This window comes from Oncorhynchus mykiss, chromosome 6 (assembly GCF_057628025.1).
Source record: "Oncorhynchus mykiss isolate SJ-2025 chromosome 6, ASM5762802v1, whole genome shotgun sequence".
Classification (NCBI taxonomy): domain Eukaryota; kingdom Metazoa; phylum Chordata; class Actinopteri; order Salmoniformes; family Salmonidae; genus Oncorhynchus; species Oncorhynchus mykiss.
The window spans coordinates 79127501-79147500 of NC_143027.1; the positions used below are offsets into that span (position 1 = coordinate 79127501).

Below are 20000 nucleotides of genomic sequence, written 5' to 3' on the forward strand. Positions count from 1 at the left end.
CCCTATATTAAACCCTTTATCACCCCTATATTAAATCCTATATCAGTCCTATATTAAATCCTATATCACTCCTATGTTTAATCATATATCAGTACTATGTTAAATCCTATATCAGTGCTATGTAAAATCTTATATCAGTCCTATATATGCTGAGTGTACAAAGCCCTCAGAACAGCCTCAATTCGTGGACTCTACAAGGTGTCGAAAGCGTTCCACAGTGGTGCTGGCCTATGTTGAATCCAATGCTTCCCACAGTTGTGTCAAGTCGGCTGGATGGGTGGTGGACCATTCTTGATACACACGGGAAACTGTTGAGCATGAAAAACCCAGCAGCATTGCAGTTCTTGACACAAACCTGTGCGCCTGGCACCTACTACCATTCAATTTATTTTTATTTATTTTATTTACAATGATGGCCTACTCCGGCCAAACCCGGACGACGCTGGGCCAATTGTGTGCTGCCCTATGGGACACACAATCACGCCCGGATGTGATGCAGCCTGGTTCAAGGCACTTAAATCTTTTGTCTTGCCCATTCACCCTCTGAATGGCACACAGACACAATCCATGTCTCAATTGTCTAAAGGCTTAAAAATCCTTCTTTAACCTGTCTCCTACCGTTCATCTACACTGATCAGAGTGGATTTAACAAGTGACATCAATAAGGGATCATAGCTTTCACCTGGATTCACCTGGTCAGTCTATGTCATCGAAGGAACAGGTATTCCTAATGTTTTGTACACTCAGTCCTATATTCATTTTATATCATTCCTATATCGGCCCTCTGTCAGCCCTAAGGTGCACTACAGGAGTTAGTGTGTTCTGTCTAACAGAGAGATAATGTCCTTCAGGTCTGTAACAGTCATGTATCTGTTCTGTAAAAGGCAAGTTCTGCAACAGTGAGGTAATGTCCTGCTGGTCTATCACAAGGAGTTTATAACTGTAGAAGTTGAATAATAATCTTCCTTTGTAGAAACAACCTGAGGGGTTTTTAGCAATTACCCAGCAGAGAGATAGATACAGCCACTAATTACAACTCAGTCTAACGCACTCACAAACGAGTCACACACTCCATCAACACACACACACTTATAGACCAGACACCTACTCCATCAACACACACACACACAGGCACACACACACTCTATCAACACACACACACACACGCACACACACACACACACATATACACACACACTTGCAGACAGGACACACTCTTCATCAACACACTAGTCACCACAAAATCAACACACACACATGTTCTCTCCTGGAGCTAACCTCAGGGTGGTGGATGACTATATCATAATATTACAGCCTGCCTTTGTGCCACTGTGGATATTTCCCATAAAAGACGTCCATTGTGTTGTCTTGGCTGCCCTCATTCTCTCACTGGAAATACCACCGTCCAACCAGAGGCTGATTATGTAACGCTACAAAGCACTCTGCATGGGAGGGAGGGAGTGGAGGTGGGAGAAAGAGACAAAGGGAAGGAGGGAGTGGGGAAGGGAGGGAGAGAAGGCATGGAGGGATCGGGGAGAGGAAGGAGGGAGAGCTTAAACATTCCCGTAAAGCCTGGCAGAGATGGAGGTATTTAAAAAGAGAGCAGTGAAGGAAGGAAGCAGAGCAGGTCAAGAAAGAGAGAGTATTTTAGGTCCAAATTCTCTCCATTGGAATTCAGTCACTGTGGAGGAAGGAGGTGAGATGCCCAGTACTGCATGTCTCTGTAGATACACTGTAGGCAAATGTATATTCCTGTGTCTTTCACTGCTGATAGGTGGAGGGGTCAGACATATGAATGGCCCTAGTCCACCATGTGGCCCACAGACTATCAATCACACACACACTCATGGATGCATGCACAAGCGCACACACACACACACACACACACACACACACACACACACACACACACACACACACACACACACACACACACACACACAGCTCTCTAAAATGATCTGCATTCATTTCTGCATTTATTCTTCTCTCTATCTCTCGCTCTCTCACACACACACACTCACTCACTCACACACACACACATACATATATATACACACACACATTATGGCCAAATGATAGCAGTACAGGCCAGGCTGTGTAGTGTGTATTATTAGGGTTTATTTACTGTTGAACTGAAGTGTATGTTCAGCACTGTGAGGACACCACATTAGCACGGATGTGTTTCTGTGTCTGCCTGTCTGTTACAACACACCATGAGTCTCATGTATAGTCATACCACACACACACACACAGTCCATTGGGGAGTTGCAACAATGAGACAAGATCGAAAAAAAAGGGTCAAATCTGAAACAAATAATCCCATCTTTCTCCGGTGAGCCAGTCAACAAATTGGTTGTTTTTGCTTATTGGATATTAGGAATGTCAGTCCCCATGTCTGTTATTGTCTCCTTTAGGTGTTTGAACTGTTTCCTACTGTGTTGATTCTCTGTCTGTTTGTCCAGATGTGTAAACAAACTTTTGGCCTGTGATTGCCATCCAGATGAGTGATACAGCGTCTGAGAGAGTTATTCCTTATATAGTGCTCTACTTTTAGTACTAGTACCTCTTTTAGTATTGCACTATATGAGTATATGGGGTGCCATTTGAACTGGTTTGTTGCTGGTAAAACGGTCATCCCAGTTTGATCATGGTTGGTACAGTACTGCTAGTTCTCCTGGAATCAGTACTGATATTCCCCGTTGGTTACACACTGGTGAAACAAAATCACACGCTCATATGCCCTGTGCAGTGCACCATAGTGTGGCAGGCAGCCCTATACGGCTCTGGTCAAAGTTATGCACTACAGGGGGGGAGGATTTGATTTGAGATTCGCCCTAGAGGAAGGGATTCTTGTGAATATAGAGTGTATGATTAGCATGCTACTATAGTGCTGGTGATTTAGTTACCCTATGTCCCCAAATATCAAATTAGTCAAAGTAGAGGGATCAGATGTTTGAGAGAGGCTTCAATCTCAAACAATGTATGTAGACCCATAATCCTTCACAAAGGAGAGAGAGCACACAGAGAAGAGAAACATTGATTTCAAGCTAAATAGTTAATAAATTGATTGAGTTTACAGAGCCAGGTATCACGAATAGAAACTGTTTCGACTCAGTGCTTTGTCAAGGGTGTACTGGTTCTTACCCCTTACCCCTGTACTGGTCCACTTTAATAGATATGCTTCAATTTAAGTGATATATTAAATAACACTTGTTAGGAAAATACATTTTGGTCTGTGCTAGTCCCACAGCCCAAAGAATGACAGTATGTATCTTTTCAGTATTTTTACACTATCTTTCCATTGAAGAGAGGGGTTACGGAGCCAGTCACGAAACCCAATGCTTCCTGATTGAAAATAGGAAAAGCACTTTGAGTCGGCTTGTTGTAGGTGCTTGGGAATAATTCAATGAAGTCCTTGAAGAAAAGAAAGACCCACACACTGCTCTTGCCAATATCACTTAGTTGGTTTATTCAGCTTTTCTTCAAGGATGTACTGCTGGTGCTAGACACAATAATCATAAAATAGATATACAGTGGGGCAAAAAAGTATTTAGTCAGCCACCTATTGTGCAAGTTCTCCCACTTAAAAAGATGAGAGAGGCCTGTAATTTTCATCATAGGTACACTTCAACTATGACAGACAAAATGAGAAAAACAATCCAGAAAATCACATTGTAGGATTTTAATGAGTATTTGGTCAATAACAAAAGTTTATCTCAATACTTTGTTATATACCCTTTGTTGGCAATGACAGAGGTCAAATGTTTTCTGTAAGTCTTCACAAGGTTTTCACACACTGTTGCTGGTATTTTGACCCATTCCTCCATGCAGATCTCCTCTAGAGCAGTGATGTTCTGGGGCTGTTGCTGGGCAACACGGACTTTCAACTCCCTCCAAAGATTTTCTATGGGGTTGAGATCTGGAGACTGGCTAGGCCACTCCAGGACCTTGAAATGCTTCTTACGAAGCCACTCCTTCATTTGCAAATAAATTCATTAAAAATCCTACAATGTGATTTTCTGGATTTTTTTTTCTAATTTTGTCTGTCATAGTTGAAGTGTACCTATGATGAAAATTACAGGCCTCTCATCTTTTTAAGTGGGAGAACTTGCACAATTGGTGGCTGACTAAATACTTTTTTGCCCCACTGTATACAATAAACCATGTTTATATTCACTACGCATACATGTTGACCTCTGCTGGTGGTTAATCCTCCATCCCAAAGAAGGCAGTATGATCAAAGGCAGATCTTTTAAGAGAAGTTTAGATTATGTTGACCTCTACTGGTGTTTGACCCCAACCCAACCCAAAGAAGGCAGTATGATGAAAGGCAGATCTCAGTAAGGGCAGACCTCAGCTTTAACACACATATATAACCTTTATTTACACAGGTTTTCTTATTAGTCATTTAGCAGACACTCTTATCCAGAGTGACTTACAGTAGTGAGTGCACACATTCTTATATTTGCCCACCATGGGAGTTGAACCTACAACCCTGGCAAGCACCATGCTCTACTAATTGAGCTACAAGGGACCCAATGAGGTGATCCTCATTGAGTTGAAATCTATTCTACCAGAGAGACCTGTTCATTTAAAAGTGAACTTAAATGAATGGATTACAGCATTGAGTATACATGTTGGCCTCTGGTTGGTTTGTCCCACAGACCAAGGAAAGCCTGTACGGCAAAAGGCAGATATTCTCAGAGGGCGGTAGGTTAACCCTCAACTTTATGATGAATGTACAATATACCTGCTATTTTACCACCTCTAACAATGTGTTGTTTGACATTATGAATATAGATGAGCAGTGAGATGCATTGGTAATACACAACCTTCATCAATGCCCTTCACACAACGGTATATAGTACACAAACACCCATGCACTTTCAGGACCACACGCATTCATTTTCCATAGAGTTGTGTTTCATTATTCATATCTCTACAGTAAGACAGACTACTGCAGCCCCTCTGCACACACACCCACACACACACACACACACACACACACACACACACACACACACACACACACACACACACACACACACACACACACACACACACACACACACACACACACACACACACACACACACACACACACACACACACACACACACACACACACACACACACACACACACACACACACACACACACACTACAGCAGGGACGACACACAAAGACCCCTTGGTAAGCAGTCAGCTTCAGACCAGGGGAGTGAAATTCAAATATTGGAAGGCTGCATTTCTTGTTAGCTTTCATTCCTTCTCTCCTTTAAGTTAAGTCAGTTTATTGATCAACTGTCCAGGGGAGCAATGTCAACTAGCCATCAAGTAGTTGAGTTTGACACATCCTTTCATCCCTATATTCAGTTAATGTCAACGAATACCATAGCTTTTTCCAGTCTGTCAGGGACTCAACCAAAATGAGTGCTTTCTGAGAATCTACTGTAGATGTGTTGTTACCCAATGACATCCTGTAATTAGCATGATAGGTGACTGCCTCATCTTATTAGTATTGTCAGTAAAATCCCACCTTGAAACGCCTTTAAAGTTGATGATACATATGAACATGCTCTAAAGCTCTTGTGTTGTAGATAGACCTGGCTTTGTATGTCCATTGACCGGTTCAATGACAATTGCTGGTCTCTCGGATGGCTGTCTGGCTATGCCCGGATTTCATTATTTTTCATGAGGGGGCCATAAAAATAACTATTAAAGTGCAAGAAAGATTTTTTTTAAATCTTACCTTTCTGGTAAAGAATAATTCATGCTGAGAGCTCAAATACATGGTACAAAATATGATACAAATATGATTATGTTCCTATTACAGTTTTTTTCGACTGCTAAACGACAGTGGGCACAACTGGAGTCACATGTGCAAAACTCTAACTACAGTCTGCACTACCAACAGTCACCTGAGCTAAACAGTTCACATCACCTGCAAAACTCATTCCAAGCAACACAACTCTTAACACATGGCTCAAAACACGCTCAGTGCAGCCAAACACTATGCACAACCCTCACTGAGATAACACACACTGTCACTCAGAACACACTGAGAGTAAAAACACTAGCATCAAACACCAATACAGAAAATACAAACTTTTCATCTTTACAGTTTGAACAATTTCAGTGACTTCATACAAAGTAATATTTTCTTCAAAGAAAAGAGTGACATTCTTTCACATGATTTATATTTTTTTTTAGAACATAACAATTCTTTAAGGTAAATGAAAATTAGCAGTTTGCTTCAATAGTCTGTAGTAATTTACGGAATTACAGTAATGAGAAAAAAAAGGTAGAAACTAAAAGTACATACTGTAATTCGAACAAATAATTGAGGTGCTAATCCTGCCTCTCTCTAGCATCAGACCACAGGTTTTCTTCAACATCACATCTAATGTTTTCTCTTGCCATGCACCTGGGGAAGAACCTTCTGGAGTGCCTTATCCATCCCTGGTAGTCCTCTGGACTCGTGTCCTCACATCCGGCACGCATGGCTTCCAAAAGAGACATTTGGTCATGTGGGTGGTGACCAAACACTTTCCACCTCCAGGCAGAGAAAAACTCCTCTATTGGGTTGAGGAAGGGTGAATATGCAGGCAGGTACAAAACCATAAATCTGTGATGTGCTGCAAACCAATCTGTGACAGCTGCAGAGTGGTGAAAAGCAACGTTATCGCAAACTATGACAAAAACTTGGGGGTTTCTTACTGGCTCCCCCTGTTCTGCTGGCACTAGCTGAGCATAGAGCTGTTCTAGGAAAGCTATAAGCCTTTCTGTGTTGTATGGGCCAATGAGTGGTGTGTTGAGAAGCAAACCATCATTGGCCATTGCAGCACACATGGTGATATTTCCCCCCCTTTGGCCTGGAACCTCCACAATGGCCCTTTGACCTATAACATTCCTTCCTCTGCGCCGTGTTTTGGCAAGGTTAAATCCAGCTTCATCGATAAATACAAATGAATGTGGTCTTTCCAGTGCTTCCACCTCCATTACTCTCTGAAAAACAGTAAGTGCACAGTTTTACTGTAGAAATGCTAGTGTTTTTTTTTACAGTAAATATTTTGTATAGCTGTGTACGTAACCTCAGACGTCTTACCTGGACATATTGGTATCTTTGCTCTTTTACCCGTTCACTGTTTCTCTCAAATGGTACAGTGTATAACTGTTTCATTGTAACTTGGTGTTTCTTTAGGACTCGAGCAATAGTTGTTGTGCTGACAGAATTAACATTTTCAAATATATCATTATCAGCCAGCACTCTATCTTGAATCTCCCGCAGTTTTATTGCATTGTTGACAACAACCATGTCAACAATAGCATTTTCCTGCGCATCTGAAAATATTTTTCCTCTTCCACCTGTTGGGGGCAGCCTTTGGGTCCTGTTGTAAAAATATATTTTACAGTCAAACTTACTGTAATATATATCTGTGTAAATATTATATAATTGCAATACAAAATAGATTCCTGTAATGTTTTCATTTACTGTAAGGATGTAACTCTCACCTGTTTGCATGATGGAAAATTCGCATTACAGATGCCACTGTGGATCTTTGCAGATTGGGTTGCACCCTCAACCCTGCCTCTCTCAATGAGAGACCATGGTTCACGACATGGTCTATAAGTGTAGCCCTTATTTCATCTGAAATAACAGCTCTTTGTCTTCTTCGTCTTCCTCCACGCATCCGCCCTCTCCCTGCCACCCTTCTCCCTCCACGAACCCATCTTCCTTGTTCCATTTCCAAAATGAGTCTTTCTGAGCTCTACCTATATATACTGTAATATGTGTGTGTGTTCACTAACAAGTCTAAAACAAGACACCTGCTTAGCCTTTCAGCTGAAATTGCAATCAGCAGTGTTTGAAAGGCACAAGGCTGAAATCTATTCCGTTTTGAATGTGTGGTTCACAGTTTTGACAGCAGTGTGTTAGCATTTGAACAAAGTGCTGTAAATCCACAGTGTTGTGCAGGTTGTGGTTAAAGTCATGGGATAAGTGTGTAGAGTTTTGAAAACTGTGTTCAAGCAATGAAAAACGAACTAGAGTTTGGTCCACATGAACTGCTGCTGTGCAGACTGTAGTTAGTTTTGCACATGTGACTCCAGTTGTGTCCACTGTCGTTTAGCAATCGAAAAAAACTGTAATTACAAATGTATGAATAGTGCCTAAAATATTGTTTGAATTTCCTTCATCTCTCCCTCCCCTCCTGAAACTCAGAGTTGACTAGCGACTCTACCAACTCGTTAAGATCTCAGCTTCCATCTCCTACACAAAATGTCTGTCTGTGATGAACAGAAAGTGCTTTTATTTCACATCTTACAAATAATGTTCAAGTTTTTTTTGTTGAATTCAATATAAAAACATTATTGTTTGTCGTAGAATGAACTAGTTGCTATCGAGGCAGAAGAATCAAATCAAATCAAACTTTATTTGTCACATGCGCCGAATACAACAAGTGTAGACCTTACCGGGAAATGCTTACTTACAAGTCCTTAACCAACAGTGCAGTTCAAGAAGAGTTAAGAAAATATTCACCAAATAAACTAAAGTAAAACATTTTAAAAGTAACACAATAACATAACAATAACGAGGCTATATAAAGGGGGTACCGGTACCGATTCAGTGTGCAGGGGTAAGTTAGAGGTATGTTAGAGGTAAGTTGTAATTCTAGGTGGGGGTGAAGTGACATTGCATAGATAATAAACAGCGAATGGCCATTTGATTAGTTGTACAGCAGCCTTATGGCTTGGAGGTAAAAGCTGTTAAGGAGCCTTTTGGTCATAAACGGTCTAATACTTGGGTAACTGGAGTCTCTGACAATTTTATGGGCTTTTCTCTGACACTGCCTATTATATAGGTTCTAGATTGCAGGAAGCTTGACCCCAGTGATGTACTGGTCCGTACCCACTACCCTCTGTAGCGCCTTACGGTCAGATGCCGAGCAGTTGCCATACCAGGAGGTGATGCAACCGGTCAGGATGCTCTCGATGGTGCAGCTGTAGAACTTTTTGAGGATCTGGGGACCCATGCCAAATCTTTTCAGTTTCCTGAGGTGGAAAAGGTTTTCTCCTGCCCTCTTCACGACTGTCTTAGTGTGTTTGGACCATGATAGATCGTTGGTGATGTGAATACCAAGGAACTTGAAACTCTCGACCCGCTCTATTACAGTCCACGATCAGATCCTTTGTCTTCCTCACATTGAAGGATAGGTTGTTGTCCTGGCACCACACTGCCAGTTCTCTGACCTCCTCCCTATAGGCTGTCTCATCGTTGTCGGTGATCATGCCTAACACTGTTGTGAAGTCAGCAAACTTAATGATGATGTTGGAGTTGTGTTTGGCCACGCAGTCGTGGGTGAACGGGAGTACAGGAGGAGACTCAGTACACACCCCTGAGGGGCCCCAGTGTTGAGGATCAGCATGGCAGACGTGTTGTTGCCTACCCTCGCCACCCGGGGGCGGCCTGTCAGGAAGTCCAGGATCCAGTTGCAGAAGGAGATGTTTAGTTCCAGGGTCCTTAGGTTAGTGATGAGCTTCGTGGGCAATATGGTGCTGAACGCAGAGCTGTAGTCAATGAACAGTATTCTCAAATAGGTGTTCCTTCTGGTTGGGATACGTACGTACGGTCACTGTGGGGACGACGTCGTCAATGCACTTATTGATGAAGCTAATGACTGAGGTGGTATACACCTCAATGCCATTGGAGGAATCCCAGAAAATACTCCAGTCTGTGCTTAGCAAAACAGTCCTGTAGCGTAGCGTCCGTGTCCTCTAACCACTTCCATTTTGAGAGAGTCACTGGTACTTCCTGTATTAGTTTTTGCTTGTAAGAAGGAATCAGGGGGATAGAATTATGGAGGGCAGGGGAGAGCTTTGTATGCTTCTCTGTGTGTGGAGTAAAGGTGGTCTAGAGTTTTTTTTCCTCTGGTTGCACATGTGACAGGATGGTAAAACTGATTTAAGTTTGTCTGCATTAAAGTCCCCGGCCACTAGGAGCGCCACTTCTGGGTGAACATTTTCTTGTTTGTTTATAGAGTTGGTTGAGTGCTGTCTTAGTGCCAGCATCGGTCTGGGGTGGTAAATAGACGGCTATGAATAATATAGATGAGAGCTCTCTTGGTAGATAGTGTGGTCTACAGCTTATCATTAGGTACTCTACCTCAGGTGACCAATACCTCGACACTTCTTTAATATTAGACATTGCGCACCAGCTGCGCACCAGCTGTTAATGACAAAAATACACACACCTCTACCCCTCATCTTACCAGACGTAGCTTCTCTGTTCTGCCGGTCCATTGAACATTCCTCCAGCTCTATATTATCCGTGTCATCGTTCAGGCACGACTCGGGGGAAATATAAGATATTACAGTTTTTAATATGCCTTTGGTAGAATAATCGCAATCGTAGATCATCAATTTTATTATCCAATGATTGCAAGTAGAATTGATGGCAGTGGGAGTTTACTCGCTCGCCTACAGGTTCTCAAAATGCAGCCCGATCTGCATCCTCTTTTCCTCCGTCTTTTCTTCAGCAAATGACGGGGATCTGGGTCTGTTCCCGGGAGAATCAGTATTTCTTTCTCGTCTGACTTGTTAAAAGACTCGTTAAAGGAAAAGCTTCTTCCAGTTCGTGGTGAGTAATCCCAGTTCTGATGTCCATAAGTTATTTTTGGTCATTAGAGATGGTAGCAGCAACATTATGTACAAAATAAGTTAAAAAATAAGTTAAAAACAACACAAAAAAATGAACAAATGGCACAATTGGTTACAGGCATGAAAAACATCAGCCATCCTCTTCGGCACCATCTTAAGGTTCTTAGCTTTCCTATGCGACATATGACGTGTTCTTCCGGCAGAAATAGACTGTCAGTCCGAGCAGTGAATAAAAGTGTAAGCAGGACTTCCCATTTAACCAGGCAAGTCAGTTAAGAACAAACTCTTACTTAACAATGACAGCCTACCCCAGCCAAACCCTCCCCTAACCCGGATGACGCTGGGACAATTGTGCACCGCCCTATGGGACTCCCGATCAGTTGTGATACAGCCCAGGATCAAACCAGGGTCTGTAGTGAGCCCCGAGTCTAATCCGAAACCCCAGAATCTAGTGAGGCAAACTCAATTTAAGCTGGGAAACATGGCTATCAGCCAAAACTGTCCCAAATTGGCATAACTGAGGCTAATTTATTAGCACACTACCTTGATAAAACAATGAACTAATAACGAAAGTCCCCAAAATCAGGGAGTTTACGCTTAACTGGTTTTAATGGAGCTCTCCTCCTAGTCATTACACACACACAGTATATAAATATGCGGTGTGTATAAACAGTGTAGCTAAAATACAATAGTATAAATATTAGAATGAGCTACGTCTAGAATACATAAAAGCAAGCAACCACACACGCCACACGCTAGACTGCAGGTTGTTGAATAATTGAAGCCATATTATTTCAGAACTGCCAGGGACAGGCTTCATTTTAACACACCCTATCCTATTAATCAAAACTACTTTTCATGTTGCCCAGAGATGTACGCACGGGTGTGTTTGTGCTTGCGCGTGCAATACAAACACACACTGTGAGCAGTGGGTTATCTATCTGTAAAGTCATTAAGATAAGAGAGGAAATGTGTTGGTGTGAACAGAATGTCCAGACAGTTGAGTCTGATTCTAACCATATCTCCCATCGACAGAGAAACATTAATCAGCTCCAATAATACAGCAGTACTGTTACAGGGAGCTACAACTCTGCTGTACTCCTTCCTGTACGAGAACTATCACTAGTCCATCACTATACCAGGACAACTCATATACTGTACCAGGACTGGTCTACAGACAACTATCAACTCATATACTGTATCAGGACTGGTCTACAGACAACTATCAACTCATATACTGTACCAGGACTGGTCTACAGACAACTATCAACTCATATACTGTATCAGGACTGGTCTACAGACAACTATCAACTCATATACTGTATCAGGACTGGTCTACAGACAACTATCAACTCATATACTGTACCAGGACTGGTCTACAGACAACTATCAACTCATATACTGTACCAGGACTGGTCTACAGACAACTATTAACTCATATACTGTACCAGGACTGGTCTACAGAGAACTATCAACTCATATACTGTACCAGGACTGGTCTACAGACAACTATCAACTCATATACTGTACCAGGACTGGTCTACAGACAACTATCAACTCATATACTGTACCAGGACTGGTCTACAGATAACTATCAGACCATATACTGTACCAGGACTGGTCTGCAGACAACTATCAACTCATATACTGTACCAGGACTGGTCTACAGACAACTATCAACTCATATACTGTACAAGACCTGGTCTACAGACAACTATCAACTCATATACTGTACCAGGACTGGTCTACAGAGAACTATCAACTCATATACTGTACCAGGACTGGTCTACAGACAACTGTCAACTCATATACTGTACCAGGACTGGTCTACAGATACCTATCAACTCATATACTGTACCAGGCCTGGTCTACAGACAACTATCAACTCATATACTGTACCAGGACTGGTCTACAGACAACTATCAACTCATATACTGTACCAGGACTGGTCTACAGACAACTATCAACTAATATACTGTACCAGGACTGGTCTACAGACAACTATCAACTCATCATCTGTACCAGGACTGGTCTACAGAGAACTATCAACTCATATATTGTACCAGGACTGGTCTACAGACAAATATCAGATCATATACCAGTACTGGTCTGCAGATTAGATGATATACCAGCACTAGTCTACAGACTATTAGATCTTATACCTGCACTGGTCTACAGACTATTGTAAACAGGTCGTTCAAGTCCTGAATGCTGATTTCCTGAAAGCTGTTCCTAGGCCGTCATTGAAAATAAATGTTCTTAACTTACTTGCCTAGTTAAATAAAGGTAAAATAATTTTTGAAATAAATATCAGACCATATACCATGGGTATGACAAAGCATCCAGTTGCAGAGGGAGATGTTAAGTTCCAGGGTCCTTAGGTTAGTGATGAGCTTAGTTTTTACTGCTGTAATTACATTGGTAACCCGTTTATAAAGCAATAAGACACCTCTGGGTTTGTGGTATATGGCCAATATATCACACCCCCCCGGGCCACACACCCCCGGGCCTTATTGTTTAATTAGATCATATACCAGCACTGGTCTACAGACAATCAGATCTGTAAACCAGCACCAGTCTAAAGACTGCTAAAACTCTCCTACTGCTCTTTCCATGCGGTTCTGTTCTATCTCTATCTGTGTTGAACAGATGGTGCTCCGAATAACAAGTGATTAAGCAGAAACAGACAGTTCAGTTCAATCAGTGTTTTAGAAGACGGCATCAGTGGAAGAAGGGCAGGGCTGCTCTAGAAAAGGTGTTTCTCTGCAGCCAAACACACACACACATGCACTCAGGCACACAATCACACACATGCCTCAATCAATCTTTCAAATGGATTTATAAAGCCCTTTTTACAACAGCAGTTGTCACAAAGTTATTTTACAGAAACTCAGCCTAAAATCTCAGGGAGCAAGCAATGCGGATGTAGAGGCACGGTGGCTAGGAAAAACTGTCTAGAAAGGCAGGAACCTAGGAAGAAACCTAGAGAGGAACCAGGCTCTGAATCAAATCAGATTCACAGTGGTTATCGAGGGTGCAACAGGTCAACACCTCAGGAGAAAATGTCCATTAGCTTTTCATAGCTGAGCATTCAGAGGTAGAGAAAGAGGTAGAGAGAGGTAGAGAGAGAGAGAGAGATAGCGAGAGAGAGAGTGAGTGTGTGTGAGAGAGAGAGAGGTATAGAGAAAGCGAGAGGGATGTAGAGAGAGAGAGAGAGAGAGAGAGAGAGAGAGTGAGTGTGTGTGTGTGAGAGAGAGAGAGAGAGAGAGGTAGAGAGAGAGAGAGAGAGGGGTACAGAGGTAGAGAGAGAGAGAGGGGTGGAGAGAGAGAGAGGTAGAGAGAGTAAGTGTGTGAGAAAGAGGTAGAGAGAGAGAGGTAGAGAGGTAGAGAGAGAGAGAGAGAGGGGTACAGAGGTAGAGAGAGAGAGAGGGGTGGAGAGAGAGGGGTACAGAGGTAGAGAGAGAGAGAGGGGTGGAGAGAGAGAGAGGTAGAGAGGGAGAGAGAGAGAGAGAGAGGGGTACAGAGGTAGAGAGAGAGAGAGGGGTGGAGAGAGAGAGAGGTAGAGAGAGTAAGTGTGTGAGAAAGAGGTAGAGAGAGAGAGGTAGAGAGAGAGAGGTAGAGAGAGAGAGGTAGAGAGGTAGAGAGAGAGAGAGAGAGAGAGAGAGGGAGAGATTGAGGGAGAGAGAGAGAGAGACAGAGAGAGAGAGAGAGAGAGAGAGAGAGAGAGAGCGAGATAGAGGCAAGTGGCATGACACAAATTCTATCTTAAATGATAAACAAATCACATTTGCATAGTACGAGTTTACTTTAATTGAAAAATCCTATTTTAATAGTTATTGTTGGATTGTGAGTGTTTGTCTCATTTTGAAGGTAAAGAAAGAAAAGAAAACAGGAAACATGGTGCAGAGGTGATGTTTCCACTGGCTGTCCACTAGGTTATAGGAAGATAATCATACCATCCACTAAATTAAAAGGAATCAAACAGGGCAAAGACTCAGGGGGAATGCTAATATGGTATAAATCTGAACTAATTAATTCAATCGAATTGATCAAAACAGGAGAATTCTTTACATGGTTAAAAATCAACAAGGAGGCTGTCTTGACAGATGAAAACATCTTCCTCTGTGCCACATACATTCCCCCCTCAGAGTCACCCTACTTCAATAAAGAGAGTTTCTCCATTCTAGAGGGGGAAATTAGTCACTTTCAGGCCCAAGGCAACGTACTGGTCTGTGGAGACCTGAATGCTAGAACAGCAGAAGAACAAGACACTATTAACAATCATGGGGATAAACACCTACCAGGAAGCAACAACCTTTCCCTCCCCACATACCCCCCCCCCCAGAAACAACTATGGCAAAGTGAAAAACAAAAACGGAGTCCATACTTATTTTCCACCATAATTTGCAAATAAATTCATTAAAAATCCTACAATGTGATTTTCTGGATTTTTTTCTTCTCATTTTGTCTGTCATAGTTGAAGTGTACCTATGATGAAAATTACAGGCCCCTCTCATATTTTTAAGTGGGAGAACTTGCACAATTGGTGGCTGACTAAATACTTTTTTGCCCCACTGTATATCTAATCAAAAACACAGAGAACCAGACAACAAAAATATACGCCTTCAATATGGGGAAACACTGAAGCAATACAAACACACCCTAACAACAAAAAAGGAACAGCACATTAGAAATCAGCTGGATGGAATTGAGGAATCCATAGAATCAAACCACTTCTGAGAGAATTGGAATAAATTAAACAAACCTCATCATGAGGAATTGGCTATCCAAAATGGAGATATGTGGAGAAATCACTTTCCAAACCTCTACAGCAATATAACAAAGAGTCCAGAACAAAAAGATATACAAGAAAAATGACAAATCCTTGAATCAGCAGTCAAAGACTACCAGAATCCTGTGGATACCCCAATTACAGAAGAAGAATTATTGGAAAAACTATGCACTCTCCAACCCAAAAAGGCCTGTGGTGCTGATGGTATTTTAAATGAAATGAGCAAATATACAGACCACAAATTAAAATGGGTTATACTCAAACTCTTCAACATTATCCTCACTGCAGGTATTTTCCCCGATATTTGGAACCAGGGATTGATCACACCAATCTATAAAAATGGAGACAAATTTGACCCAAATAATTACAGAGGAATTTGCGTTAACAGCAAATTGGGGAGAATTCTCTGCAGTATTATAAATAGCAGACTACATAATATCCTTGATGAACACAACGTCCTGAGCAGAAGCCAGATTGGATTTCAAAAAAATGATCGTACAACAGACCACATTTACACCCTCCACACTCTAGTTGATAAACAAGTAAACCAAAACAAAGGAAAAATCTACTCGTGTTTTGTAGATTTCAAGAAAGCATTTGATTCAATTTGGCACAAAGGTCTTTTTTTATGAACTAATAGAAAGTGGTATTGGAGGGAAAACATATGATTTTATTAAATCAATATACACTAAAAACAAATGTGAGGTTAAAATTGGCAACAAGCAAACAGACTTCTTCTCTCAGGGACGGGGAGTGAAACAGGGCTGCCCAATAAGTCCAACACTATTTAACATCTACAGTGCCTTGCGAAAGTATTCGGCCCCCTTGAACTTTGCGACCTTTTGCCACATTTCAGGCTTCAAACATAAAGATATAAAACTGTATTTTTTTGTGAAGAATCAACAACAAGTGGGATACAATCATGAAGTGGAACGACATTTATTGGATATTTCAAACTTTTTTAACAAATCAAAAACTGAAAAATTGGGCGTGCAAAATTATTCAGCCCCCTTAAGTTAATACTTTGTAGCGCCACCTTTTGCTGCGATTACAGCTGTAAGTCGCTTGGGGTATGTCTCTATCAGTTTTGCACATCGAGAGACTGACATTTTCTCCCATTCCTCCTTGCAAAACAGCTCAGCTTTGTGAACAGCAGTTTTCAGTTCTTTCAACAGATTCTCGATTGGATTCAGGTCTGGACTTTGACTTGGCCATTCTAACACCTGGATATGTTTATTTTTGAACCATTCCATTGTAGATTTTGCTTTATGTTTTGGATCATTGTCTTGTTGGAAGACAAATCTCCGTCCCAGTCTCAGGTCTTTTGCAGACTCCATCAGGTTTTCTTCCAGAATGGTCCTGTATTTGGCTCCATCCATCTTCCCAACAATTTTAACCATCTTCCCTGTCCCTGCTGAAGAAAAGCAGGCCCAAACCATGATGCTGCCACCACCATGTTTGACAGTGGGTATGGTGTGTTCAGGGTGATGAGCTGTGTTGCTTTTACGCCAAACATAACGTTTTGCATTGTTGCCAAAAAGTTCAATTTTGGTTTCATCTGACCAGAGCACCTTCTTCCACATGTTTGGTGTGACTCCCAGGTGGCTTGTGGCAAACTTTAAACGACACTTTTTATGGATATCTTTAAGAAATGGCTTTCTTCTTGCCACTCTTCCATAAAGGCCAGATTTGTGCAATATACGACTGATTGTTGTCCTATGGACAGAGTCTCCCACCTCAGCTGTAGATCTCTGCAGTTCATCCAGAGTGATCATGGGCCTCTTGGCTGCATCTCTGATCAGTCTTCTCCTTGTATGAGCTGAACGTTTAGAGGGACGGCCAGGTCTTGGTAGATTTGCAGTGGACTGATACTCCTTCCATTTCAATATTATCGCTTGCACAGTGCTCCTTGGGATGTTTAAAGCTTGGGAAATCTTTTTGTATCCAAATCCGGCTTTAAACATCTTCACAACAGTATCTCGGACCTGCCTGGTGTGTTCCTTGTTCTTCATGATGCTCTCTGCGCTTTTAACGGACCTCTGAGACTATCACAGTGCAGGTGCATTTATACGGAGACTTGATTACACACAGGTGGATTGTATTTATCATCATTAGTCATTTAGGTCAACATTGGATCATTCAGAGATCCTCACTGAACTTCTGGAGAGAGTTTGCTGCACTGAAAGTAAAGGGGCTGAATAATTTTGCACGCCCAATTCTTCAGTTTTTGATTTGTTAAAAAAGTTTGAAATATCCAATAAATGTCGTTCCACTTCATGATTGTGTCCCACTTGTTGTTGATTCTTCACAAAAAAATACAGTTTTATATATTTATATTTGAAGCCTGAAATGTGGCAAAAGGTCGCAAAGTTCAAGGGGGCCGAATACTTTCGCAAGGCACTGTACATTAATGAATTGACAAAAACATTAGAAGAATCGGCAGCACCTGGTATCACCCTACACAACACTGAAATCAAGTGTCTGAGGAACGCAGATGACCTGGTGCTGCTGTCTCCCACTAAAGAGGGGTTACAGCAGCACCTAGATCGTCTTCACGGGTTCTGTCAGACCTGGGCTCTGACCGTTAACCTAAAAAACAACAAATATAATGACATTCCAAAAAAGGTCTGGAAATAAGGATGACAAATATAAATTCTATTTGGACACCGTTCTATTAGAACACACCAAAAACTGCACATATCTAGGACTAAATATCAGCAACACAGGTAGCCTTCACATGGCTGTGAATGAGCTGAGAGACAAAGCAAGAAGCCATTAAAAGGAACATCAAAATCGAAATTCCAATTAGAATCTGTCTCAAAATGTTTCAATCAGTTATAGAACCAATTGCTCTATATGGAAGTGAAGTATAGGGTTCCAATCTCTAATAATGAATTTACCAAATGGGACAAACTGTCACGTTCTGACCTCTATTTCCTTTGTGTTGTATTTATTTAGTATGGTTGAGTTGGGTGGGCAGTCTATGTTTGTTTTTCTATGTTGTGGGGCAGTTCTATGTTTTCGGCCTAGTATGGTTCTCAATCAGAGGCAGGTGTCATTAGTTGTCTCTGATTGAGAATCATACTTAGGTAGCCTGGGTTTCACTGTGTGTTTGTGGGTGATTGTTCCTGTCTTTGTGTAGTGTTCACCAGATAGGCTGTATTAGGTTTCACGTTCCGTTTGTTGTTTTCGTATTCATTTAGTTATTTCATGTATCGTCATTCATTCATTAAAGAACATGAGTAACCACCACGCTGCATTTCGGTCCTCTCTTTCAACAAACGAAGAACGCCGTTACAGAATCACCCACCACACTCGGACCGAGCAGCGTGTTAACAGGCAGCAGCGAAAGGAGGACGTTATGGACAGCAATGGCATGGAGTATACTACTTGGGAGGAGATCGACAGGTGGGCGGCCGACCCAGGGAGAGTGCCGGAGCCCGCCTGGGATTCGATGGAGCAGTGCGCGGAAGGTTATCAGAGAATGGAGTTGGCGAAGCAGGCACGGCGGCGCGGAAGGAAGCCCGAGAGGCAGCCCCAAAAATTTCTTGGGGGGGGGGGCTAACAGGGAGTATGGCTACGCCAGGTAGGAGACCTGGGCAGACTCCCTGTGCTTACCGGGGGGCTAGAGAGACCGGACAGGCACCGTGTTATGCAGTGGTGCGCACGGTGTCTCCAGTGCGGGTGCTTAGCCCGGTGCGGTATATTCCAGCTCCGCGTGTCGGCCGGGCTAGATTGAGCGTCGAGCCTAATGCCATGAAGCCGGCTCTACGCAGCTGGTCCCCAGTGCGTCTCCTTGGGCCGGCTTACATGGCACCAGCCTTGCGCTCGGTGTCTCCGGTTCGCCTGCATAGCCCAGTGCGGGCTATTCCACCACACCGCACTGGCAGGGCGACCGTGAGCATTCAACCAGGTAAGGTTGGGCAGGCTCGGTGCTCAAGAGCTCCAGTGCGCCTGCACGGTCCGGTCTATCCGTCACTACCTCCACGCACCAGCCCTCCGGTGGCAGCTCCCCGTACCAGGCTGTCTCTCCGGCCCATCCTTGCAGGGGCTCTCTCCTCTCCAGCGCTGCCGGAGTCTCCCGCCTCTCCGGCGCTACCAGAGCCTTCCTCCTCTCCAGCGCTGCCGGAGTCTCCCGCCTGTTCGGCGCTAGGAGAGCTACTCAGCCCAGCGTTGCCGGAGCTTCCCGTCTGCCCAGCGCCGCCAGCGCCGCCCGTCTGCCCAGCGCCGCCAGTGCCGCCCGTCTGCCCAGCGCCGCCAGTGCCGCCCGTCTGCCCAGCGCCGCCAGTGCCGCCCGTCTGCCAGGAGCCGCCAATGCCGCCCGTCAGCCAGGGGCCGCCAGTGCCGCCCGTCAGCCAGGGGCCGCCAGTGCCGCCCGTCAGCCAGGGGCCGCCAGTGCCGCCAGTCAGCCAGGGGCCGCCAGTGCCGCCAGTCAGCCAGGGGCCGCCAGTGCTGCCAGTCAGCCCAGCGCCAGCGCCGCCAGTCAGCCAGGGGCCGCCAGTGCCGCCAGTCAGCCAGGGGCCGCCAGTCAGCCAGGGGCCGCCAGCTGC

General features: G+C 43.3%; 1 protein-coding gene across 1 annotated transcript in view; it reads left to right on the forward strand.

The window, feature by feature from the left end:
• Positions 1 to 20000, forward strand: part of LOC110526645 (protein unc-13 homolog C) — a 250965-nt gene that overhangs the window by 109087 nt on the left and 121878 nt on the right.